At 38.7% G+C, this 27,992-nt stretch overlaps 1 protein-coding gene across 15 annotated transcripts in view; it reads left to right on the top strand.

Moving 5' to 3' along the window:
- Positions 1-214: 214 nt before the first annotated feature.
- The window catches only part of Baz2b (bromodomain adjacent to zinc finger domain 2B), a 245,851-nt gene continuing 218,073 nt past the window's right edge, over positions 215-27,992 (top strand). For 14 of the 15 annotated variants that reach the window (XM_028869932.2, XM_037204812.1, XM_037204811.1 and 11 more), the window contains exon 1: positions 215-414. The gene's annotated coding sequence lies outside the window, so the exon portion shown is untranslated. The remainder of the gene's footprint in view (positions 415-27,992) is intronic. The other variant, XM_037204806.1, reaches the window with a different exon arrangement.

Here is a 27,992-nt window from a genome sequence, read left to right as displayed (position 1 = left end):
CATTTATTATTGGAACTGAAATGGTATAAACAATTCTCTCGCTCTTTTTTCCCTTGTTAACAGCAACTTTCATTGTTAGAGAGAGGAGAGAGAGAGAAGCCTTGTTGGTTGACGTCACTTGGTTCATGAAGCCTTCGCCTAGAAGTGAAGCTGCTGAACAAACCTTGAGAAGAATCATCTCCTGCTTCAATCTGCTGCTGGATAGGAACTAATCAGTGAGAGAGCGGCGGAAGACGGGGACGGAGGGAGCCAGGGCTTTCGCGATCACGGATCTCACCTCCACTCCAACTCCCTAGACTTTCTTAGAAGAGAAATTATAAGAGAAATAAGGAGGCGGTGGGGATTACGAAAAGCTTAACTTGCACCCGGGAAGGGCGAAAATCCCTTCCACCGCAACTCAGTTCGAAAGTGAAGGTGAGTTTGAGAGCCGGGGTGCGGGGGTGCGGGAGAGGTGGGTTCCGGGCGGAGAGCGGCGGCTGCCGGCTGGAGCCCTCCCGAGGCGCCCGCCGCTGTTTACCCGCGCCGCCCGGTGTGTCTCTTTGTTGTGCGGGCTGCGACGCCGCGGTGGCTCTGGGGTCCCGAGTAGAGTTCCGGGCGGAGGGCGCAGGGACCTGGTCCCGGGCGGGGTGGGGGTGCGGGCTCCGCGGAACGGAAACTTTGCTGGGAGTGCGAGCGCGGGACCGGGCAGCCGGGCCTCGTCCCTCCATTGTGCCGGCCGCCCTCGCCGCCGGCCTCGCGGCGTCCTCCTGCCAGGCCCGCTGCCGCGCCCCGCGGGGCAGTCCGCGAGGCCCCGGGCCCTGCCAGCCTCCGCCCCGGCCCGCAGCCTCGCGCCCGCGCCCGCCGACCCGCGCCAGGCCGCCGGGGCTCGGGAGCCGGGTGGGGGTGGGGCTGCGGCCCCGGGCGGCGGTCCCTGGCAGACCGGGGTCGAGCGGGCTCCCCGCGTCCCGGGTCCTCGGCGGCCTGGCAAGCAGGTTCCGCCGCGGCGGGCTGGGCTCCCGGCCCGCGGTCTCCGCGCCCTCCCCCGCGACGCCCCGCTCCCCTCCCCTAAAGTAGTTCCGAGAACCCCAGAATTGGGATCTAGAAAGGCTAGGAAGTGTGCGGAGACTCGGAGCCGGCCCTGCGGGTGGGGGCTGGCTCCTCTTCGCCTCTCCTCCGTCTTTATCTTTTGTGTGTTGTTTCCTTGTAAAGAGAGAAGCAGCTGCAGTCCGTGGCCGAGTTGTTGAAATTTATCCCTTTGTGTATATTACAATATCCTCCATTTTTCCCCCTGCCCTCTAAACAACAAGCGTTTCGCCATCTTGGGCAGTTTTTATTCCCAAGTCTGTCTCTCTTTTTATTTTTAAGGAAGGGAAAGAAGCCATAGAAATGCAAAAAGTGTGTCTGGATAAGGCTCAAAGTTTAGGAACGGTTCAGGGGGCCTTGTGACGTCATGTAAACTTTATCAAGAAAATTTCCCCAAAGTGTGTGTGTGTGTGTGTGTGTGTGTGTGTGTGTGTGTGTGTGTGTGTGTTCGTTCCTCAAAATTTTCTCGTTTTATGGAATCGTGTAAGTTAGAGTCTACTGATAAGTTGTGGGTTTATTTTTTATTTTGCACCCAGAACGAATCGCAAAACCCTCACATTTAACGTTTGATAGCAAGATTATTTAAAAAAAAGATCGAAACTTTTATTGTGCCACTTAATATTCACAGCTTGTTTTGTACATGCAGATTTTAGTTTTTAAATTTTCAAATGTATTTGTAACAATATATGTCCTTTCTTATGTGGTTCCATAAGATTTAACAAATTTAGCTCAGTTGATATTTACATATACATCACTTGGGCTACATAACTCCTATTCTGTATTTGTGGGCTAGTCTTTTGTGTTTTGTTTTGTTTTTTAGATTTTAAAAGAACTATTCTGAATATCATGAGATTCTTGATATTTGTACATTTTAGTATTAAATATTAAGGTAAAAAGGTTGGCAAAAAAACGTAGTTTAGCATATAAAAGGCAGAATTAAGGTAAAAAGATAATTTGTAATCTTTTGCTGTAAACTTTATCAACCTTCATAAAAATAATGATTAAAAGGTACTATTAAAATTTGTTTGTCTAAAATAGTTTTTCATCTTACAAAAAAAAGTTGAGCTGGTCACATGACCATACTTAATGATACACTCACTGACGAGTATATAAATAGGCACAGTAAATTGAATGGGAAAGTGTAATTCTGTCTCCAGTAGTCATTTTCAGTCAGCATATTTACATCTCTTCTAACAAGGACGTGAAACTGTCTGTATTTAATTTGCATTCCCTTTGTCTTCTGGGTTGGGAAAAAACATTGACTACAATGAACTTAAAAAAAGCTAATAGAAAAAATTCTAAATACATTAACGTTTTCTAATATATGAAAACTTACACTGTAAATGATGTGTTAAATTTCTGTAGCAATATTTTCTGTTATTTATCCAGAAATTTCCTGTATGTAAAATGCTACATAGAAATAATCTTAACTCAATTGAATGGCTGCTATTTAGTGAATTGTAGGTAGGTGAAAAATGTTTAAATAGTTAAAAGCACATAGAACAGATGGTTCTAAATTATACATGCAACAAAGGACTAGAAGATTTGGCAGATTATAAATGGAAGCAACAGAGGATAAGCAGTTTAAGAAAATGGTAGTTAAGTACGTTGATGTCTCACACCTATTGTAAACACTGCTGCACAATCAATAATTTAGATGACATGATGGCGTTTGTATGTTTCAGTAAAAAAGTAAGATTTTTACAAAATTGAAAGCAAATGCTGAATGTAAAAATTTTTTAAGCTATGGTGATAATTTTTTTTTTTAGGGTATCAGACTGTATGCTTTTAAAACAGGAATTTATAAGAACTTAATATGTTCATAAATGGTTTTCAGAGAAATAGGAATAGGTACATATTTTTAAATTTAGATAATAAGTATTTGTACTGTCGTGGGTTGAACAAATACATTGACTATGTTAACCTGCGCATTCACTCTTTATGCTAGTGAAAATGATATTTTAGCTGCTCAGTCTTGGGAAATGCATTGATTACAATACTGTCTGGCTTCATTTACTAAATAGCATTGAGTCAAAGGATATATTTTATTTTTAATATTTGAACTGTGTACATAATACTGTGATACTGACTTGATGAATATAATTTACTATTCATTTATAAATGTAAATATTTTGTGTAATTCTGGTCTTTCTGGAAGAATGTAAGTGTATTTGCTTTTTCAAAAAAATAGAATATCTTAAAAAGTATTGAACTTTGCAGAAATTTGTTTTTAGTTTATATAAGGCACTCATTTAGAATGCATATAAGCCGTAATGGAAAGCTTGGGATTTTGGTTCTGTTGCCCTTTCTCCCATTTCTTTGTTTGCATGTTTATTGTAGAATTGCAGTGTAAAGGAGCAGATGTTTTGCCAAACATCCTGATGTGTTGCTTTTTCTTATGGGAGTGCAGAGCTGCTCCTTCTGATGCATCAACTTGACAGCTGGTTGATTTCATGGAGCTGCTAAGAAGCCATTAGTGGTGTCATTGAATTGAAACAGAACAGTCACTCCCAGCTTGAACTGCAATTGTTAATGTCTTTGTTGCTACTTTTGTGTTACTCTACAAGATGAGGGATACCACAGTTGCACTGAAGTTCAAGGTTTCTGTCTTAGTTCCTCGAATTAGTAGAAGGTAGTGCATTAGACCTTGGTGACTCCATAGGTTTAAAGTTTTCAAAAAAGAAAGGATTTCTGAGTGTTTGAACTAGTCCTTCTTAAAAAACTACTACTAAAAAAGTCATAGTGCAAACAAAATCATAAAGTGATATTGACCCCTGTAAGGAATTATGTAATCAGGGTTCAGTGATTTTTTTTTTTTAATAATCTTAATTTCCTGAGGGATTAGTCAAATTGTCTAGTAAGTATTTTAGTTTTTTTTAATTAAATTAAATATTTTGAGAAATAAAGTCTTAAAATATTGTGGTTTATTTAATAAATATTGGCTCATTTGGCTTAATGTTTCTTTAAACCTTTACTGTGGGAAATGATCAGAAAATAAATAATTATTGGCAAATATACCCTTTTGCTTGTAATTTTCTAATGAGGCCAAAATGTTGTTTAAAAATTCATAAGACTGTTCTAAACTCTCCTCCTAGTAACTAATGATTTTCCTCAACTAAAATCATGTTTTTATTGTAGAACTAGCATTGTTTGTTTTGAGGGGCATTTGTAGCTCTAGCTGGCTTCCATCAGTCTTGACTTCCTGAGGGCTGCCTCACAGGCTGTGCCCTTTCTACCTGTAGCTTCAGTTCTTCTAGAACGTAGCATTCCAACCATATCATTATCCAGTGGTGCCCGAACCTCGTCCTTTTTCTAGTTCTTTGCATTGTTTTGTTGGTAGGAGAAGAAATAAGAAGGAGCAAAGGCCAAGAATAAAGACAGAAGTATACTGTAAGAAAACTGTGGAAACAAAACAAAACTTTAGGATGGTATGGTGCCAGAATGCAGTGGATTTTATTTCGTCAAAAGCTTTTTTAGTTTCAATATTTATTTTTTGCCAAAGTTTTAGATCTTAAAATAGAATATAATTTTAATAACTCTTCAAAGAGCATAGTTTACTTTTTTTTTTTTTTAAAAAAAAATAGACACTTAAATGTAAAACTGATCATTGGAATATGTAATTAGCTGAAGTAAATCCTATTGAAAAGACTTCCTGTATAATTAATATGAGCAAATTTTTATTTTTGATGATACACCTCTGAGTGATTCTGGGATTATCCTGAAATCCTAAATTTATGGAGTTTTTGATTTTATGAAAGTCATGGATTACTGCCACTGAAGCTAGAGTAAGGGAATGCAACATTCAAGCCTTTTTGTATTACGGCCATAAAGTTCCTTAGAAAGAAAATCATTCTACTGCCTTGGACTATGTATGAGAAAAGATTTATTTGTATTATTTTAAAGTGTGTGTGTGTGTGTGTGTGTGTGTGTGTGTGTGTGTGTGTGTTGCACAGATTTTGTGCAAGTGAGTACAGATGCTCCCAGAGGCTGGAGTCAGAGGAGTCAGATGTCCTGGAGCTGGAGTACAGGCTTTTGTAAGCCACCTAATGTGGGTGCTGGGAACTGAACTCAGATCCTCTGAATTGCTGAGACATCTCTCCAGCTCTGTGACTTGCTTTTAAAGGAACATAATTACTTAACATGCATGTATTTGTGTGTCAAGGCAACTAGTCATGTAAACCAAATTATGGTAAATTGAGTTGTTTATTAAAGATAAAGTATTTTAAAGAAGCATGAAAGTTTAATTTAATGTTAGAGGTAGTATAGTAGTTCCAGCAGGTACCCTGCTGTTTCAGTGGAGGATGATGCTGGACCAGTCTGGATGAGTTGGAACTTGAATTCACATGTTTTTCTGTTGCCCATGTTACTTTGAAACTATGGCTAGCTGGGTGTGATGGTGTACATCTTTAATCTCAGCACTTGGGAGGCAGAGGAAGGCAGATCTCTGAATTTGAGGCCAGTCTGGTCTACATAGCGAGTTCCAGGACAGCCAAAAAGCCAGGGCTACACAGAGAAACTCTGTCTTGAAAAACCAAAAGAAAGAGAGAAGGAAACTATGGTTAATAAATATATTTATTTCATTTGTAAAAAACAGTTATAAAATATTGGGAACATCTGTTGAAAGTACAGAATTAAATGAATTTATATGATTTTTAAATCTGCCCTGAGTGGTATTTGATTTGTGAGAACTCAGGATTTGAGATGTAAAATACTTAATGGTTCAGATAAGTTAAACTTACAACATTCTATTCATTATGAAGTTTTAAGTTGTCAGTTAAGTATCCAGTTTTTAAAATTAATATGCTTTTATCAGAGTATGAGGTGAAATAGTTTTATTGCACATATTTTGTTTTTGTTATATAGTTTTGAAAATAAAGTTTTAAAAATAGTTCTTATATAAAATTTGCATGTAATTTGGCCACTGAATGATTTTCATTTAAATAAAAATTGCTGGGCAGTGAGGATAATAACAGTGGAGGTAATGTGTCAATTAGGAACCCTTACTAATTTTCTTTGTGTGAGTGTTTATAATATAAGAAAGAGATACATATGGTTTGAAGATAGCTTCTGCCCTGGTACCTACCTATATGTCGACATAATGTGTATTTTTTTCCTCTTTTCTGTTTTCTCCTCTTAACACTTTTCTACAAACATGCACTCATTAATCAAAGACCGTGCACTCCTGCTAAGGGCAGAGAGGTTCATCAAATTGGCAGTCAGCTTGGTGTAAAGAACAGTGTACTGAAGCTCTTAACTCACTGGGACATAAATAAATCTAAGGTCTTTGTATGCAAACCCTGGAGGTTAATACTGTATAATTCAATGTCCTGTCTTTGTTTTTATGATTGATGTTTTTAAATGTTTCAAGCTTAGTACAAGTCTTCTAGTGGATCAGTCCTGCCTATCTGATTGGCTGTAGTGAGAAAGCATTAGGTTGTCGGAGGACTTTGGAGTATGCTGCAGAGATTTTGATTTTTCCCCCTGCAAGATCATTGTCATATTGCATGAGCTGTTATAGGAATGTACCAATGATTGACATTCCCTGCTGGGATAATGGACCTAGTGCATGAAATGCCAATAGTTTGCTTCTATTTGTTCGGAAGCTTACTGCTATTTGTATCCTTAACAGAGCTAACATGGAGAACAAGCAGAACTACTGGGATTTCTCTGTAGAATAGTGCTGGGATTTGCCTTTAACATGAATTGGTTGCATATTCATAATTTAAGAACAGCTGGTTACAGCAAGCACATAGTCATTTGCAAGCTATTATAAACCATTCCACTCACATGGAGCCTGTGCTTGGTGATTTTTTTTTTTTATTGATCTACCTGCATTTAAAATCTAGTCACTGCTGCTATAGAAGCTCTTCATTTTAGCTGTGTTTGCAACACAGAACAGCTTCAATTTTAAATCATTTATTTAAGTTGGATTTTGAATAAAATGAAGGACCTTAGAATGAAACAAGTATAAAAGGTTGGATCTTATCTGCACAATATTTAATCCTGAGTAAAACCCAGCCAGCCACCTAACAAAACATAAATTACACAACTATTATAATTTTTGGACAGTAAGACTTTATAATTTTGTCCAGATAAATAACTGAGTTGATTTTGCTTGAGAATTTTATTATTCATTATATTTTACTAGTTACATATAGTTTGAGAAACAATAGATTGATATTAATTACTTTGTAAAATAATGTCTTATGTAGAAAAGAGGTAGTACTTTTAGCTTATGGGTAGTGTAAACACAAGATAGACAGTTGCTAGGACTTTGGAACTGGATTAGAATAATGTGAAAGCAATATAGCTACTCCAGTTTTTGGAAATACTCAACCAAGTAGTCTTTTCTGCTTTGAGGTTATCTTACACATTTTAAAAGGTACCTGTTAATCCAGCTGTCATAGCTCCTGTACCTTGTCAGTTGTAGTTGTAAGCAGAGAAAAGAAAACAATCTCAGTATTCCAAGCTTCCAGTAAGAGCGGGAGAAAACTATGTGAAATGCCCTTTTATGTGTCCTTTTAGGAAGGACAGGGAGGGCGCATCGCTTTGGATATGGTAAGGAAAGTGCACACCTGAGGGAGTTACCAAAACGACGACACTGGTGTCCTGAACTTTACACAACATGGCTCACACTTGTGCTAGCATGTGTTTGTCTCCAGGCCGGAATGATGAAGTAGCTCTGATCCCTCAAGGTTGAGAAACAGTCCTAAGAGTGCATTTTCCTCTTTCTTGGCTTCACAAATGACTGGATATGTTGGCAATATAACAGAATATATGGCCAGGTTTAATCTAGTTGGTAGTAGGTTGTCCTTTTTTCTAAATAATAAATTCAAAGGTTATTAAAAGGACAAGGTGTTACATTTTAGTTTTGAGTTGCATAGGATCACAAGTTTGTGCAGTTAAATTGCCTTTATTTAGTCATTTTGTGAACTATCCTATGTCCTTTCTTTCCCTTTGGGACAATTGTGTTTTCAGATATTTCTCTGCTCCATAGAGTTTCATCAATGACTAAACAAAGGAAACAAAATGATTTGTTTTTGTTCTTTTGTTTTGCCCTGGGGATTAAACCCAGGGCCACAGGTGAAAAGCCTGGCTTTTTCTACTTCTTAAAATAAAATGGAGAGCTGGAGAGCCAGGTGGTGGTGGTGGTGGTGGTGCATGCTTCTAATCCCAGCACTCGGGAGGCAGAGGCAGGTGGATCTTTGACTTCAAGGCCAGCCTGGTCTACAGGGTGAGTTCCAGGACAGCCAGAACTGTTTCACAGAAAAACCCTGTCTGGAAAAACAAAACAACAACAGCAATAAAAAGAGATTAAAATGGAGGGTTTTTCTGAGGTTTTCACTGAAATGAAGAATTGGGCTTTTGACTTCCAGTTCTTATCACACAGGTAATTGTATGGAGAGAGGAAGCATGAGGTAAATCGGTGAAACATAAAGTTTAGTATTTGTTTGAAAAATGAATGGACTCAACATCAGCCACAACAGAAATTGTAGCTACCCAATAGACTTTTATTGTTTTAGTAATAATAGAGGAAAGAGAGGCAGTGACTTAAACTCTCCATCTTTATTTTGAATGCTTTGTCTAAGCATGCATTTGGAGAGCTATGGACAAAAGTTTACTGTAAGTTCAGAGTAGAAGCCAGGGAGATGTCTAAGGGAGTGAAAGTTCTTGCTGTGCAAGTCTGGCCATCCAAGTGGGGACTGAATTCTGATCTATCCCATGTGAAAAGTGTGATAGTGGTCATGAAACCCCAGTGGTCCTGCAGCAAGACTAGAGGACTGGCCACAAGATAGAGTCTACACAGCTCAGTAACAGAAACAAGAGAAATCCTGCCTCAAAAACAAGATGGAAGGAGGAAGCAGCACCTCCAAGTTCCTGCTGACTTCATGTACATGCAATGGCACACACTTGACTGCATTCATACACACAATAAATCTTTCTGATTTTTGTTTGCTTTTGGGTTTTTGAAGATGGGGTTTCTCTGTGTAGCCCTGGCTGTCATGGAACTTGCTATGTAGACCTGGTTGGCCTCAAACTCAGAGATCCACCTGCCTCTGTCTCCCAAGTGCTAGGATTAGAGGTGTGTGCCACCATGGCTTACACACAGTAAATCTTTGAAACATCAGAATAGGAAAGAGATGGCTTCTGCTTGGAATAATTTTAATCGTCTCTTTGGTTTGATTGAATTAGTCAAGAAAAATGAATGAACTTTGAATACTCGGTGGTCAGAAAGGAGCCAACAAAAGGATGGCAGTTGGAGCTGAGCCTCTGTTAAGCAAACCTGTTAAAGTTATTCCACTGGGAACCTTGGGATACTCCTGTAACTTATTTTGAGATCATCGCAACTTAAACCTTTTCCGCCAGAAAGATGATATCATGGGAACTTACCCTTCCTCCATGGCTTTCAGAGTTGACTGGCTTTCTCTGAAGAAAGTAGGTTAATGAGTCAGGCTATTCAGCGACAGGCTTGACTATGCAGGCCAGGTTAAAAGCCACCGAGCAGCTGCAGCCTTTCCTGGTTAGAGGTATTCTGGCCTTTTTTATGATTAACAGAGTCCCTCTCTTTTCTTAAAATGTGATAATTCTTCTGAATATAGTTTATTTCACTTAATATAGTCTCAATTCTATCCACTTTCCTGTAAGTGACATGATTTTGTTCTTTGTAATTAAATAATACATCATTGTGTGTATGTGTATCACATTTTCTTTATTCATTCAATTTATGGTTACATATAAACTATGCAACACATGTTTTGAGTTCAAGCTGTAGCTAGTATATGCTGACATTGATTCCTTTGGGTGTATACTTGGGAATGGTATGGTCAAATCACATGGTAGGTTTTCTGTTAGTTTTTTGAGGAACCTACATAATAATTTCCATAGTGATTACTAAATTGCATCCCTACCAACAGTATATAAAAGTTCCTTTTCCTTGCCAGCCTTTGATTTTGTTTGCTGGTGGAAACTCTTCTGGCTGGGATGAGGTAGAATCTCAATGCAGTTTGCTCTAAATGCTAAATATGTTGAATACTTTGCTATATATTCATGGTCCATATGTACTTTTTTAAAGAACAATCTAGTTAGTGTATTTGCCTATTTGTGTGTCTCCCTGTGCACACGTGTGTGTGTTTGCATGTGTGTGCGCGTGAGTGTGTGTGGGAGATGTGTGGGTGTGGGAGTGGGTGTGTGGGTGTACAGGGGTGAGGAGCAGAGGACAACCACGGATGCCATTTCTCAAGAATTGTCGCTCCCACTGGGACCTGTGGTTCAGTAATTAGACTGGACTGGCTATGGCCAGTGAGTGTGAGGGCGCTCTCTGCCTCCACCTCTCCAGTGGTGTTACACACACTAACACACCCAGCGACCCATGGCGGTCCAGGGGTTGAACTGTGGTCCTTATGCTTGCAAGGCTGGTCTTTTACCAGCTAAACTCTCCCCAACTCCTAGTTGTCCATCTATTAATTGTGTTATCCTTTTTCCATATACTACTTTTTCCCTTTTTATTAAATATTTAATATTCTAATGTGCATATAATGAGTTTGTATCCATCCACCATCCCCTCTCCTCCAATTCCTCTCCTATACTTCCCTAACCACCACTCCCCCCCACAAACTTTATGTGGTTTCCCCCCCTCTCTTTTAAGATTTATTTACTTATTTATTATGTAGATAGTGCATATATGCCTGCAGGCCAGAAGAGGGCACAAGATCTCTCTATAGATGGTTGTGAACCACCATGTGGTTGCTGGGAATTGAACTCAGGGCTCAGGAAGAACAAGCAACCAGTGCTCTTAACCTCTGAGCCATCTCTCCAGACCAGTCTCTTCGTTATTTTAAAATTAATACTGAGTTCATTTAGTGCTGCCTGTAGGTATATGTGTGTGACACTATTCATAGGAGCGTGGATAGGCTGTCAGGGATTGTATCATCCAGAAAAAAACAATTCTCCTTCCCATCATTAACTAGTACTGATTACCTGCCAGTGGCCCCTCAGTTTGGGGGTAGGGGGATGACTTGATAAGCCCGTCTTGCAACCATGCTGGGATTTTGGCTGGCTTGAACATTGTGTAGGTCCGGTGCATGCAGCCCCGTCTGTGGGTTCATGTGTGTCACTGTGCTACATAAAGTCCTACAAAAAACTGTTTCTCTAGGACATCCTACAGATGTTCTACATCTGTAGACTCCTACAGTCTTTCTGTCCCCTCTTTCAAGATGATCCCTGAACCTTGTGGGGAGAGTGTGGAATATAGATGTCCTGTTTAGAGATGAGCAGTCTATAGTCTTCTTAGTCTCTGTATAAATTGCCATCTACTGCAGAAAGCAGCTTCTCTGATGAGAGTTGAGAGACACAACAATCTGTGGGTTCCAAAGAACTTAGGGGTAGTTTTAGGGATAGTTTATTGCTGTGTCCATTTAGCAGGATAGTAATACTAGGGTCTCCCCTAGAGTCTGTGACTATGGGGTTTAGCTCATTTAATGGTATCAGGGGTATGGACTCCATCTTACAGAGTGAGCTTTCTTGAATTCCTTGGTTACTAATTCCCTGTCAGGTGAGTAGTCGGCAAGGAGTTTCTCACATTTTGTGGCTCTGTCTATTCTGTTGATTGGTTTCTTTACTGTATAGAAGTGTTTTTAATTTGATGTATCTCTACATGTTAATTCTTGTTTTTAGAACTATGGAAACATTCATAAAGCTGTAGCTTCAAAGCTCCAGGTCTTATGTTAAGGTTGTTGACATGTTTTGAATTGATTTTTGTGCAGGGAGGACAGTAGGAACCTGATGTCAGTTGTCTACATATGGATATCCCCTCTGACACAGGCTTTCTCTGTGTAGTCCTGTAGACCAGCCTGGCCTCTAAATCAGAGATCCACCTGCCTCTGCCTCTGTCCGGAGTGCTAGGATTAAAGGTGTGCGTCACCACTGTCAGGCTTTCAGCACCATTTATTAAAGCTCTCCAGCATGTTTTTAATACTTTTGTGAAGAAATGGCTGTAGCTGTTAGTTTCTTAGCTCTCTGTTGTATTCTGCTGGGTCTGTATTCTGCTTCTGTGCCTGTACCATGCTGCTATTGTTACTTTGCGTGTAGCGTACTATGAAATGAGGCATTGGGATACCTGCAGCATGATTCTTTATATTCAGGATTACTTTGGCTATTTGGAACCTTTTGTGCTTCTATATGACTATTATGACTTTTTCCTATTTCTACACGAGATGTCATTAGTGTTTTGATGGGAATTGCATTGTTTCTGTAGATCACCTTTGGTAATAATGGCATTTTTGCAATATTAATCCTGCCAACACATGATTATATTAGGTCCTTTCTTTATGTAGTGACTTCTTAATTTTCTTTCAGTGTCCTAGAATTTTCATTGTCAGTGTCTTTTATCTGCTTGGTTATACTTGTTCTAGGTTTTTTGAGGCTATTGTAAATAGGATTGTTTTCCTAATTTCTTTCTTAGCATGCTCAGTATTGGTATATAGAAAAGGTATTGATTTTTGTATGTTGACTTTGTAAGAGTTTTCTAGTGGAGTCGTCAGAGACTTTTATTTTAGTATGGAACACTCATGAAAATATGGATAATTTGATTTCATCCGTTCCTGTTTGTATCTCCTTTGGCTCTTCCTCTTGCTTTACTACTCTGTCTAAAAATGTAGCACCTTTGTGGCCTAAGAATGGCAAGAGTAGACTCCTTCTCTCATTTTGAATTAAGAACTTTCAGCCAGGCAGTGGTGATTCACACCTTTAATCCCAGCTCTTGGGACGCAGAGGCAGGTCTGTGTGAGTTCAAGTCTGTTCTACAGAGTGAGTTCCAGGATAGCTAGGGCTATATAGAGAAAATCTTGTCTCAAAAAAACAAAAACAAAAAAACTTTTTCTTCACTCAGTATAGTGCTGGCTAGAGGTTTGGTGTATATTGATTGCTTTTATGATGTTGACATATGATATTTCTATATTTGTCAGTGATTTTTTTTATCATTAAAAGCTAGGATTTTGTTGAAGCCTTTTTCGTGTTTATAAGATGATTGTGTGATTTTTGTCTCTGATTCCATTTATGTGCTCTAATATGTTTATGATTTGTATATGCTGAAACAGCCTTATATCATGGGAATAAAAATCACCTGGCTGACGTTTTTAAGTGTAATTTTGGCATTTTTTTATTTGGTAGATGTGTATGATATGTGTATGTTGGATGGGGGAAAAGCATATGCCAAGGTGCATGTGTGGTAATCAGAGGACATTTTGCAGGCATCCATTCTTTCCTTCAACTAAATGGGTTCCAGGGATCAAACTTAGGCCACCAGGCTTTGAAACAATGTCTTTACCTGAGTCATCACACTGTCCCCATTTGTCTTTTTTTGATGAAATGGCCTTGATATTTGTTTAGGAAATGATTAACAGTGATTTTTTTTCTTGTGAGGTGCAAGGTTTTCTTTAAATCTGATTCACTGTAAATTTTAGAAACTTGAGGTTGGAGAGATGGCTCAGTGGTTAGAGCTCTCACTGCTCTTGCAGAGGACCTGGCTCTCCCAGCCACTTGTAACTCTGGTTCCTGGGGATTGGATGTAGTCTTCTGACCTTTGCAGACACCTATGTGCGTACGGTGCACATACACACTGAAAATTCCTTATAAAATTTCAGAAATTCTTTTATTTATGGAACTGACTTTGGTTTTTTGAGACAGGGTTTCTCTGTAGCTTTGGAGCCTGTCCTGGAACTCACTTTGTAGACCAGGCTGGCCTTGAACTCACAGAGATCCGCCTGGCTCTGCCTCCCGAGTGCTGGGATTAAAGGTGTGCGCCACCACTGCCCCGCCTTGGAACTGACTTTTGTGTGTGTGTGTATATTGGGATTGAACCTAGGTCTTTGGACATGTTTTGCATGCATTGTTGGGCTGGGGGCTACACCCTTGTCTTATAATACTTTCAGAATCAAGTCTTTTATTTTTTATTTTTATTTATTTTTTATTTGTTTGTTTGTTTATTTATTTATTTTTCGAGACAGGGTTTCTCTGTGTAGCTTTGGGCCTTTCCTGGAACTTGCTTTGTAGACCAGGCTGGCCTCGAACACACAGAGATCCACCTGGCTCTGCCTCCCGAGTGCTGGGATTAAAGGCGTGGGCCACCACCACCTGGCTAATCAAGTCTTTTAAAGTGGTCTTTTTTGGACTAAATTACACTTTCTTACTAGAAAGATGCTTTGGAGTATGGATCATCAACATGGGTATATTTGTTTATAAATTATATAAAGCTACTAATATAGCAATTCATTTGGGACATACAGTACAGCCATAAGTGTAAATAAAGACAGGATAGGATAGATGTGATATGAATAATGCTCTAAGATAGTTTGCTAATTGTGAAGGCTTTTTTGTTTGTTTGTTTGTTTTGTTTTTGTTTTTTGAGACAGAGTTTCTTTGTGTAGCCCTGGCTGTCCTGGAACTCACTTTGTAGACCAGGCTGGCCTTGAACTCAAAAGATCTGCCTGCCTCTGCCTCCCAAGTGCTGGGATTAAAGGCGTGCAATGCATGCCCAGTGACTAGAAGTATTTTTAATTCTTGGGTCCCCCTACCCCATAATTTTTAAAACCCTTCTTTCTTTTCCTCCTCTTCCTCCTCCTCCTTTTTCTTCGTGAAAATTGACTTTAAGTAGTTAATTTAACTTAAAAATCTACCTCATATATTTTGAGTTTATGCAAGGCATTGACCACATAAGAACACCTCTGTGGGTTTCTCTATAGTATGGGCTCCATGCCTTTTTCATCAATAGCTTTTGTATCTATATGAAGCATAAACTGCCTTACATTCACTTCTAGTGGTCATAGTCTCCGTCCACACATCATACATTAATAGCAAAATTTTCTCTTTCTTTTTTTTGAGACAGGGTTTCTCTATGTAGTTTTGGTGCCTGTCCTGGATGTCGCTCTGTAGACCAGGCCAGCCTTGAACTCACAGAGATCCACCTGGCTCTGCCTCCTGAGTGCTGGGATTAAAGGCATGCGCCACCACTGCCCGGCGCAAAATTTTCTCTTAATCGTGATAAAGTTGGCCTCCATGATTTCATCTTACACTAAAAACTGCCTTTACTATTCCAATTTTACAAAATATTCTTATTTATCATTATTTTGCATTTATATGTGCATATGATGCATGTGTGTGAATGTGAGCATGTGTGGACTACGTACAGAGCATGTGAGGAGGCCAGAGAACAACTTTTGGAAGTTGATTTTCTCCTCCCATTTCAACATTGGAACTCGGGTCATTAGGCTAGGGGTTCTACTTACTGAACATCTCATCAGGTCCAATATTTCTCTTATGAAGAAATGCTTTTGTGCAGTACATGTATCTAGACTCTAGCTTCTCAAGAACAGTTTTCTGGACTCTGCTGCTTCAGCCCAGCTTTGTTGTTTTGTTGTTCGTGTGTATCCCAGAAATGCCATTTCTTAGTAGCGAACTTCAGACATGTAAGGTTTTAGGAGAATGTTGGCAAGATAGGTCAGCCAATAACAGCACTTTCTGTGCAGGCATGAGGACCTGAGTTCAAATCCCCAGAGCCTACTAAAAAGTCAGGCATGATCACAATGTGCCTTTTAACCCTAGTGCTGTGGGTGGATGGAGATGGAGGGTCTCTGGGACGTGATGGTCAGGCTCCCTGCAGGGTCAGTAAGAGACCTGCCTCAAAGGAGTAAAGTAGAGCTTGTTAGAGGAACTTATGCTATCCCCTGGCTTCTGTGTGAATGCATGAGCATGCGCACACATGAAAATCACACTCAAATGCACACAGCAAACCAGCATATAAATGGTAATGGAAAATCTAAGCCCACATTTATAAATTTCATTTTTAGAATTTGTGTTATGTAAACCTAAGCATATTCAAGATCTAGTTGTATTTGCCTCTTGAGTATTAGTGATTAAAGGCATGAGTCACCATACCTGGATTTGAAATAGTTTTAATAATTCTTTAGTAATATTTGATTTTATAAATGTTCAAAATGACCTCTTAGGGCAGTATAATGTTCAGGTACAGCACAGTATTAATATCTTTGCTTAATTTTTTTGGGTAAGACAAATATGCCTGAAGTTGATAAACTGTTTCAAGCAAAGATTAGTGAGTAATAATTTTGGTAGCATGTTTGTTTGTATATGGAATCGGCTTATTTGATTATTTCTACCAAACAGAAAACAAACACAACAAAACAAGCCAACTGTTTGGGTTAGAAAATGAAAGCACATGTTTGGATTTTCATGAAGGTTGAGCCTAGGACTTCACACATACTGATACACATGTGCTCCACCACTTATGTCTTCAGCCACATGGAATTAAAGCCTTTACGGCTTAAGTGCAATACCTCTTAGTTTTGAGAATCCTTTGAATTCCCCTTCACTGTGTTAGATATGAAATTCCAAGTATAATGTCACTCTTGAGGTATAGAGCATTAACAAGTTAATGATTAAATGTAATGGGTTTTTAAGTTTAATATGAAATCTTAATACTAATGCAGAAATTGTAGAGAAGATAATTTTATATAGACAATACTGTGAATCTTTAACATAAATAAGGTAACTTATTAAAACATTTGAGTTCTATCAGGTGTGGTGGCTTACACCTGGAATTCCAGCGCTTAGGATGATGAAACGGCTATCTATCTATTTATTTATTTTTACTTATTTGTTGAGAGGAGAAGTTCAGAGGACAGCTTTCAGGAGCTCGTTCTCTCCTTCCACCATGTGAGTGCCAGGATCAGACCCAAATCAACAGGTTCCCATGTCGGGGTACTAAATAAAGTACTTAAACATAGAACCCAAATGCTGTTTTTGTTGGTTTTGGTCTAATCCAATTTTAGTCTGTTGACACTGTTTTTGTTTGTTTTATCTTATTATAGATCTACAGTTCAGATTTCCCATTTTATAGATTAAGATTTTTAGGCACGGAAGATCTAAAGACACAGATATTTAATGACAAATCTTTTTCAACTTTAAACACTAATTTTACATATTTCATTTTGGGCTTTGTGGTGTTTGCCTCCTTGCCTTAATGAACTGTCTACTATATATGTATGTTTGTTTTAGTGCACAACTCTGTCTAGAATAAGCAGGTGGCCAATGTCTGCTGATTAAATTCACTTCTGCTTTTCCCTATTTTTATTTGAACTCTTCATCCTGTGAATTGTCACTTTTTGTTGTTGTTGTTGGTGTGTGCGTGTGTGTATTTGAGGTCTGAAGTAGGGTCTTGCTGGATAGCCAGGGTGGCCTTGAACTTGAGGCCTCTTGATTGTTTAGATTCAAGGCTTGAGCCACTTGCTTGTCCATTTGTACCTTTTCATTTTTTTAATCCTACCATATTTGTTTAGGTCTTAGCATAGTTGGTCTTCAATGATAACAATTAGCTAACTGTATATGAAGAGTATTCTTTGAATTCAGTGCCTTCTTTTTTTTTCTTTTGTGTAGTTTTGGTGCCTGTCCTAGATCTTGCTCTATAGACCAGGCTTACCTTGAACTCAGAGAGATCCGCCTGGCTCTGCCTCCTGAGTGCTGGGATTAAAGGCATGCACCATCACTGTCCAGTGAGTTCAGTGCCTTGTAGAATTCATTTATAAGTGCTGAACTTATAAATACAGGTAAAAAATTAAAAGGAGTTACATCAAATCATAAACATTAAGAATTTTAGAATATGAAGTAAGATGCTCACTTAATTTAAAGCTTTCATAGAGCAGTACAAGATCCAAATGTTTTAATACTAATTCAGTAATGATATAGCTTATATTGGAAGGAAACTTTTGAAAATCCCACTGGTTTAGTCCAGCCCAAAGAAGCAAAGCCATTTGTAATCCTTACTTAGAAATATAGTAACACTGTTTGTAAGTTTTTATACAGATCTTGATGGTTTGGATAATTTACACAATACTGGAATAAAACATAATACAATCAAATTAGATGATTTTCAGTAGTTTATTCTTAATGTTCAAGAGTAGATGGGGTACAGAGTCCCTAAACTACATGTCAGTCAACAATTCATTTGTGGTTAAGTTTTTAATTTTATTGCCAAGTCATGCATGCTATTGATTAAACTTCTAAGAATAATCAAAATATTGAAATACTCAAAGTCAATCATGGAAATACATTATCTGTGTGCAGATTATCTTGAAATAGTAATGTCCATAGGGAGACATAACCTTCACTTGTTTAGATATTTTAGCGTTCAATTTCTGATTTTATTCCTCAATTTTTAGAAGCATTGAGATTCATCATAGTTACTTAGGCAATTTTAAGTAAATCCAAAGTGATAGTAGGCTATATAAGTGCTTATTCTATCCAAGACACTGGGCTTAAGAATCCTGAGGGCTGTGGTGTAGTGCACTTGCCATCCAGACATGCCTGGGGCCCTGGCTTCTGTCCTCAGCATTGAAGAAGGTGGGGGGGGGGGACAAACTGTGTCTGATAGTAAGACCCATATAACATGATGGATCAGAGCAATGGTAGCAACATGCGGCTAGAGGAAGAGCTGCCAGTAGACTTGCCTTGTAAGGACGAGGATGCAAGTTCAATGCCTAGAACCCAGGTTAAATGCCAACTGGTATAAGCGACTGCAATCTCAGCACTAGGGAAGCCAGACAGGAGGCTGCCTGGGACTTGATGACTACCAGTTCCTGCCTAATTGGTGAGATCTAGGCCAGGGAGGCCTCAAAGGAGGATGACACCGAAGGTGGTCCTTCGGCCTCCAGATGCACATGTATACATGCATGCACACCCACACATACATATTTACATATACACACACTCAAAAATACACATACATGATTTAACAAAAAAGCAAAAGGGAACAATACTAGGAATGTATTCTATTGAGATATAATAGAGATAATATAATTTAATAGAAATAATTTCCATAATAATTATATAGACATGCAAACTACTGTGGGAACTCTGTTAGGGAACTTTGTAGTTACTAAGATGGGAGTCTGGCCGAGTCTTGAAATTGTGTTCACTTTTATAATCCAGTTTGTGGCTCAGGCAGGTTTAGGGATGGAACTGTAGGTTGATTGGGACAACTCTACAGGAGCATTCTCCTGCAGCCTGCCCTGTACATCCTTACTCTGTTAGACAGTTCTTTGGGAAAGGCATTGACAATTTCTTATTGCTAATTGTGTGAGAATTTTCAGTTCTCATGTGTGCTTTCTTTGGAGAAGTTGGCATATTGATGCCCTCCCTCTGTGCTACTGTTTGTAAAGGAAATGACTCTTCCCCCTGACTTTCACACTATGTTATGAGAATTGGCATATAGTTAAATGGTATAGTGGTTTAAAATCTCTAGAACTGCTACGTACGTTTTCATTACGTTGCTTCCTTTTTGTGAGCTGTTGGCTAGACCTAGAGGCCCAAGTGCATCTAGGCTAGAACTCCACAGTGGAGTTACAATTGCCAGCCTAGAAACTGCACCTTTTTTAACTATACCAAGCAGATTCTCAGGCTCTTCATGGTTTTTCCTAAATTGCTTCTGCTGCTTCTCCTTTTTTAAAAACTGATTTATTTTTATTTTATGTGGACTGGTGTTTTGCCTGCATGTGTGTCTGTGTGAAGGTGTTGGATTCCCTGGAACTGGAATTATACACAATTGTGAGCTGCCATGTGGGTGCTGAGAATTGAACCCAGGTCCTCCAGAAGAACAGCCAGTGCTTTTAACCACTGAGTCATCTCTCCAGCCCCTCTAAATTGCTTCTTGATCATCTCGTTATTCCTCAGTACTCCATTATTCACTGTCAACTCTGTGCATTTAATCTTGTTTACACTGCCTGCCATCTTTACACACTTATTTCAGCAAGTTTTCGGTTCATATATTTTTGCATATTTTGATCATTTTGTCAAACTGCAGAATTTATCTGAATTTTGATTAGGACTGGGTTAAATTTATAAAGTTTGGTTTTATTTTAGTTTGTAACAATAAAAATTTCTTACGTTTTCATAAGAAATATTTTCTGCCAGGTGGTGGTGGCACACTCCTTTAATCCCAGCATTCCGAGGCACAGACAGAGACAGGAGGATCTCTGTGAGTTCAAGACCAGCCTGTGATATAGATATGATAGAATAAAAGGGTAGATTATTGAAACTACTTTTAAAGAGCAACAACTTGTTTGAAATGTTTTACATTGCTATGGATTTTAGTTTATTGATACAAATTTAAAGTTAATTTTGTCATACTGTATGTATATTTCAACTCTTGTTTAAGGTATTATGCTTATGCAGCTCAATTAAAATTATAATATATAATTAAGAAATACAGATTAATAGTCTTCTATGATAGTCAAACTTATAGTCATGTTAGTTAAGTTTTCTATTTATACATATAGATATATTTCAGTTAGTTAGGTAATCTTCAAACACTTCAAAGAACTACAGAACATAGCATTTAAAATGTTTTAAAAACTTAAAGCTTTCTGGTCATTGAGACACGTCTGCTCCTGGCAGTACTGATTTACTTCAAAGAGAAAGATGGGCATCCAAGACAATCTATATGGAGTTTATCTTCTTGGCAAAAATAGCCATTTGGGCAAGAAACTGCTCTTGCCTGGACTGCTGATAATATGTTATATAAACTGGACATGCAGGACCCATAGAAAGGTGACCATTGAACTTTGCAAGATGAAATGGTTCTTCAGGTTCCTGCTTCTCAGAGGAGACTGCCAAATATTCTACAGGACACAGGGAGAAGTGACTAAAAAACTCTAGGCCTACAGGCTGAAGATGGATGCCTTAATGTTACAGAGGAACTATGGATGACTGTCCAGGCAGCCAGCTATCTCTGTCATTCTAGATTTTTGGAAGTTGCTTACAATGCATTTCCTGTTTACTTAGGTAATAATATATCCTTCTGGGGTCTTTGATGTAGTTGAAGACTAGATAATTATAATTTTCCTTGGTTATGATAATGATAAATTAGATATGAAACTTAAAATAGACTCATAAATATAGGATAGATAGAATATTTTCTTTGAATTTGCCAAATACAAATAGATTAGATATTGTAACTGTAATTCTTGCTTGATAACTGTTTTGTTATCTATAATTTTACTATGTTAAAGTTAAAACCTTCCTTTTTAATTAAACAAAAAAGGGTAAAAAAAAAAGAGCATCATGAAAAAATGCTCTTATATACTGGTTTAATAAAAGCTGATTGGCCGATAGCCAGTCACAAAATATAGGCAGGTGAACAGACTAGGAAAATGCTGGCTGGGGAGAGAGGAAGGGCAAGATCAGGAGTCGCCAGCTAGGCACAGAAGAAGCAAGATGACAAGGCAAAACTAAAAAAGGTACCAAGCCACGTGGCTAAATATAGATAAAAATTATGGGTTAATTTAATTGTAAGAGCTAGTCAGTAATAAGCCTGAGCTAATGGCCAAGCAGTTATAAATAATATTAAGTCTCTAAATGATTATTTTATAAGCGAGTCACAGGACTGCAGGGGCTTGGCAAGACTGGTGAAACCTTCAGACTACAAGCCTGACCTATAGAGCGAGTTCCAGGATCAGCTTCAAAGCTACACAAAGAAACCCTGTTTTGAAAACACACACACACACACACACACACACACACACACACACACACACAAAAAAAAAAAAAAAAAAAAAAGAAAATATTTTCCAAGAATTTGTTTCATGCTTTTAAATTTCATTCACTGTATTGTGTGTGTGCATATACTTGCATGCACACATAATGTGTATAAGAGTGTGTGCCACATTGAACAAGTGAAGGGCAGAGGACAACTTTGTGGGGTAGCCTTTTTCTTTCTATCTTTAGGTGACATCCAGGAATTGAGCTGAGATGACCAGGCTTTTGTGGAAAGTGCTTTTACCTGCTAGACCACCTTGTTAGACACATGTCATGCCTTTTAATGACAGAATTTTTGTTCAGCTTCCTTTTTTTCATGTGAGTGTGGGGAGGTTAACTCACCTGCATATAACTATACTTAGGTAGGTCATGCAATAGTTGGGACGACAATGGCCTGCATAGGCTCATATGTTTGAGTAATTGGTCCCCAGTTGGTGGAACTGTTTGGGAAGGAGTAGGGGGTGTGGCCTTGTTGGAGGATTTGTGTCCCCAGGGAGGGCTTTGAGGCTTCAGAAGCAAGCCTTTTACCATCCCCAGTGTACTCTCTGCCCTGTACTGTTCGTCCTGCCATGCCTTGACCTGCCATCATGGACTGAGCCCTCTGAAACTGTAAACCCAATTAAATACTTTAATTTGCCTTGATCATGGTGTTTTTTCACAGCAATAGAAAAGTAATAGACCTAAGGATATGCTTGTGAATTCTTTTCAGCTTTCCCATACTGTTTATCTGCAGACCTTGTTGGTATAATTTTATAGTTGTGAAAAATAACTCCTTAGAAGATTGACATATATTTGTATTTCTTCATAAGTATTTTTTATTTTAAATTTTTTTAGATTTATGTGTCAATTATGTGTTGGTGTTGTGTCTGTATGCACACGTAAGTATGGGTACCCTCAGAGGCCAGAAAAGGATGCTAGATCCCTTGAAGCTGGAATTGTAGATGGTTGTAAGTGGCTATGTGGGTGCTGGAAACTGGACTTGGAACCTCTGCAAGATCAGCATTAAGAATAAGCTGTAACCACTAATCAGAATAAAGTTAGAGATAAATGCTACGAAACTGCTAGGTTCATTTTCTTCCAGCCAAGGTTCTGCAACAGAGAATGTTTTGGATCTATGGCAAGGGAAAGACTGGCGGGCCAGTCTTTCTTGGCTCCATTATGATTATAATGATGCAAGCTCAAACATCTCAGTGAAGAGCTTTCCCTGAGCTGATTATATTGTCTTGTCTTCCTATTGGTTTTCATGTATGTGTTCTCAAACAGTATGTTTGCTTTTCAGATCACTCTTTAATTCAGAATCTTCTTACACAGTAAAATTTTGCAAGTGAAATATGTATTTCTTGTAGAATGGTACAGAATGCAGTGCCAAAGCATCTGTGGTGCCATGAGGTGTCTAGGCAATATTGCAAAGTGATTTTATTGATTTAGATCTTATAGGATAGTCACAGTGCGCTCGCTCTCTCTCTCTCTCTCTCTCTCTCTCTCTCTCTCTCTCTCTCTCTGTGTGTGTGTTTCCTTTTTGTATTTTTGAGACTGTTTCACTGTGTAGCCCTGGTTGTCCTGGATCTCACTCTGTAGACCATAATGGCCTCAAACTTCTTGTATAATATTAAAGGGACCAGCCTCAATATTATACATCCCAGGGGCTCAGGAGAGAGAACTACTAACGGCGAGGACTATTATCAGGAAATATAATCTCAGCACACCAAGTTCTATAGTCCACTTGCTTTAATTCCTCTGGCATAACATCCTTTATACACAGCTTCAGTTCTGTTCTCATGTCTAGCTCCTTTCTTGCCTGATTTCTCTCTATATTTATCTACTGTCCCCTCTATGTTCTTTCTTAATTCCTTCATCTAGTTCTGTCCCTTCTAGGTTTTCATCTATCTAGTTCTTTCCCATATCATCTCCTCTCCCGTCTCCTTTTCTCTCATCTGGCTCTTCCTCATCTTCCATCTCGTTCCTCTAGTACTCTGCTGTAGCCCTTCAATCTACTTCTCTCCCATCTCAGTTTGTTCCTCTCAAGTTCTTACCCATCTAGTTCTTCCATTCTCTTCTCTCTTTTTTGTCTGTCCTCTGCTTTACAGTTATATATCTCCCCAAAATCACAATCCTCCCCTCCACCCAGGACACTCAGCCTGAACTTCCTCAGGCAGTGATTGTCCACTATCAGGATCAAATGGAGGGTTGATAAGAATTACAAAGAAGGGCACTAGTTGTTAATTACCATTTGTGACCCAAAGGGGAAGTGACTAATGAATCAACTAAAGGCTAAATATGGGTAATATCTAAGAAGAGGGGTCTTACATGCACAACTATAACCTTAAATGTGCTTGGTAAAAGATGTTAAAAATCTATAAGTTGCTAGGTCAATGGGAGAAAATAAAACTGTCTTCTTTTTTCCTGTGGCTCCTATCTGTCCAAGCTGTCTGCCGTTTTTCTGCAGGGTGGGGGAAAGTGTGCTCAGTCTCTAGGCAACCTGTGTACAGCTAGATGCCTCTGGTGATAGCTAAAGGGAGATCTGGAACTGGAGGTAAGGTTTGGGAAAGGAGGAAGTTAAGCTTAATTAGCACATCCACCAGGCCTTTTTAAACAGGTGGCCTGGATGCTTAAGTCTGTTCTTAGAGAGTACAGAGGTATCTCTGATAAGGTACTTTCCTCCATCCGGTGATGGACCTGGCCGGATGCTATCAATAATGATAATTACAGGGAGGCTTGAACTGGGAGTTCTGGCTGAGCATAGCTGTTAGCACAGAAGGTTATCTAAATATTCCTAGAAGTGGTTAGGTAAGTAAATAGAGATCTATAAAGTTAGTAAGGCTGTAAGAAAGGAGGGGTCTGAGCTAAATTGTGTAAAGCTATTACTTAATGTCTACCTGACTTGGGCGGTGTCTCCTTGTGGAATTTACCTTAAGTCAGGAGACTCGCCTGTGGGCTGTTATCACTGTTAATCCTCGGAAATTGGGTGACCACCTGGGTGATGTCTCCTTTAGTCCTTGAAAGTGGCTAGGGGAGATATCTGATTCCAGAGAAGGCCTTTCCTGAGGCTGTTCTCAAAATGCCTGGAATGTGTATGTCCAGAGAGTGATCAGTCCACACTGTTAGCTCTTCTTAGGGAAAAGTCAATTGGGAAAACTATGAAGACACACATGATTTTCATAACAGAATACAGCTGATATATAGCAAGCCAAGTAACACCAAAAACTCCTTGGGATTTGGCTTCCTCTGGAGGAATTCCCTGATCCCTCCAGGTAGTGACTTTGCCATAACCAGCTGAGTTCCTATGATATTCCTGCGGCCCGCAGCACAAACTCACAGAGATCTGCCTGCCTCTGCCTCCTGAGTGTTGAGATTAAAGGTGTGAGTCACAACCGCCTGGCATACACAGAGTGCTGGTTTGGCTTTTGCTTAACCATTTCCCTATTTTGGGGTCATCTTTGACCAAAGTCCTTCCAGTTGTGTAACTTTATGGCATGTTAACCCTTAAGTTCTCTGTGCCACTTAGGTCATTTCATCACTGAGCTTCAGTTTCCTCTTCTGCAATGATATATATATATATATAATTTTTTTTTAAAGATTTATTTATTATGTATACAGCATGTATGACTGCAGGCCAGAAGAGGGCACCAGATCTCATTACAGATGGTTGTGAGCCACCATGTGGTTGCTGGGAATTGAACTCAGGACCTCTGGAAGAGCAGCCAGTGCCCTTAACCTCTGAGCCATCTCTCCAGCCCTCTGCAATGATATTTGCTCTTTGTGCTTCATTGATAAATTAGGAGCTAATATGAAAGTATAATTATTCATAAATTAGAAAATCCCATAAGTATATGGATTTGAGGTAGACTACTATAATCTCAGAGAGAGTCATGCAATTGTGCCAGACAATTCTTAACTAGTATCCTTTCTTCAATTCAATGAATGCATTAAGCACTTCTATGCATACAAACTCTCATTCATATGTATCCTCTGTTGTACATAGAGCTTATGTTATGGTTATGTAAGGTAAAACCAATGATGGAAGTTTTAAAAGTATTGCCCACAGAGTCTAAGTATGGTGTTTGTACACATTCGTTGATATATTGGAATACATTTTGGCCTAGCCATATAAATTCAATTTTACTAAGTCTCATTTTGTAGAAACTTAGATAATAATGAATAGAAAACAAATTTCAACCTGTTATCCTGCCATGGTCATGTTTTTGGTCACCCAAATTACTGTTTTTCCTTATCAGCACTAAACAGCAGCAAATAAGAATGAAAATAATAGTAGGAAATAAGATTAAATTTACAAGGTATAAGGAAATCTCAAATATTTTTCATAGAGTTTCTTTAACTATTTAACAAAATCAAAGCATTTTTGATTCAAATATTGCTTTTTAGAATCTACATTTAAATTACTATGTCTGAGGGATATGTGTCTTTTTTTTTTTTAAAAGAGATTTATTTGTTATGTATATAGTGTTCTGTCTGTGTGTATGCTTACATGCCGGGAGAGGGCACCAGATCTTATTATAGGTGGTTGTGAGCCACCATGTGGTTGCTGGGAATTGAACTCAAAACCTCTGGAAGAGCAGCTAGTGTTCTTAACCATCTCTCCAGGCTGGATATGTGTCTTTTATTATGCAGTTGATTAACACTTTCTAGGACAAAGGATTCAAGTAGAATGTTTTATAACTATACAATATTAAGTGGAAGAATCTAGAATAAGTAATTTTACAGTTTAATATTGTTTCTGAGAACCTTTTTTAAAGCTTAAAAGACATTGCAAATATATATGTGTGTGTGTCTCTCTCTCTCTCTGTGTGAATAATACAATGAATATAAATATATCTACCATATATCCTCCCTCTTTCTAATTCTGATTGATTGATTGATTGATTGATTGATTGATTGAGACAAGGTTTCTCTGTGTAGCTTTGGAGCCTGTCCTGGAACTTGCTCTGTAGCCCAGGCTGGCCTCGAACTCACAGAGATCCACCTGCCTCTTCCTCCTGAGTGTTGGGATTAAAGATGTGCCACCACCACTTGGCTGATTTTTCTTCCTTTTTTTTTTTATGATTTTATGTATATGGATCTTTTGATTGCATTTATGTCTGTACCTTCAGAGGGATTGGATTCCCTGGAACTGGAGGGACAAATAGTTATGAGCTGCAGTGTGAATGCTACAAATTGAAACTGGGTCCTTTGTAAGAGCAGCAAATGCTTTTAACCACTGAGTGTCATCTCTCCCTACCCATTTCATCTTTTTTTTTAAAAAAACAAATAACAGATATATTTGACCTTAGATGTCACCTTCTTAGTCTCCTGACATATCTGTTAATTGCTTCTATGCAAGTATTTCTGCATCTTTGTACTGCATGAATATGTGATCTGCAGGACTGCTTGGCATATGATAAAACTATGCAAGTATCTCTTATACAAAATGCTCAGGACTATAAAAATTTCAAATTTCTTTTATTTTAAAATTTTAATGCATCTGGGTATATACAATGAAGTGTCTTAAGTTCAGGACCCAGCTTTAAGCATGAGATGCATTTATGTCTCAGCTATACCTTAATCACATAACCTGAACATAGTATTGTATACAGTTGTTTTGCTTTGATTTTTTGTTTGTTTTTTTCAGACGCCTACATTTTGACTCCAGTCTGTTACATGAAGTCAGTCAGGTGTAGAATTAATAGTTCATGAATTCACATTGATGCTCAAATGTTTTGGAATTAGAAGCATTTCAGATTTTGAATTTTCAGATCAGGGGATGCTTAATCTGTATAGCAGTTTATTGTCTGCACTATTTCCACCTTGCCTTTTTCATAGTCTTTGCTATCATATAGCTTATGATTTTTCACTATTATGGTGTGTCTTATTCACCATTTTAATTCTTTGAAGAGATAATGTGACCAAGGTAACTCTTATAAGAAGAAACCATCTAATTAGGAACTTGTTACAGTTTCAGATGCTTAGTCCATTATCATCATGGCAGAAAGCATGGTAGGAGGGCAGGAAGGCAGGGTGTTGAAGAAGTAACTGAGAGCTATATTCTGATCTGTAAGAAGAGAGGTGGTGGTGAGGAAGGGAGGAGAGAGGAGGGGAAGAGAGGGAGAGGAGAGAGCAGTGGGCTTAGCATGGGCTTTTGAAACTCAAAGCCCACCCCTAGTGACATACACCCTCCAACAGGCCATACCTCCTAATCCTTCTAATCCTTTCAAACAGTTCCATTCCCTGGTGACTAAGCATTTAAGCATATGATCCTATTGGGAGTCATTCTTATTCAAACCACGACATGGTGAAAGGGATATTCTTTTTAAAAAATTCATATAATATATGTT

Source organism: Peromyscus leucopus, chromosome 4 (assembly GCF_004664715.2).
Source record: "Peromyscus leucopus breed LL Stock chromosome 4, UCI_PerLeu_2.1, whole genome shotgun sequence".
Taxonomy (NCBI): domain Eukaryota; kingdom Metazoa; phylum Chordata; class Mammalia; order Rodentia; family Cricetidae; genus Peromyscus; species Peromyscus leucopus.
The sequence above is the reverse complement of the archived record's forward strand: the minus strand, read 5'-3'. Positions and strand labels throughout refer to the sequence as shown.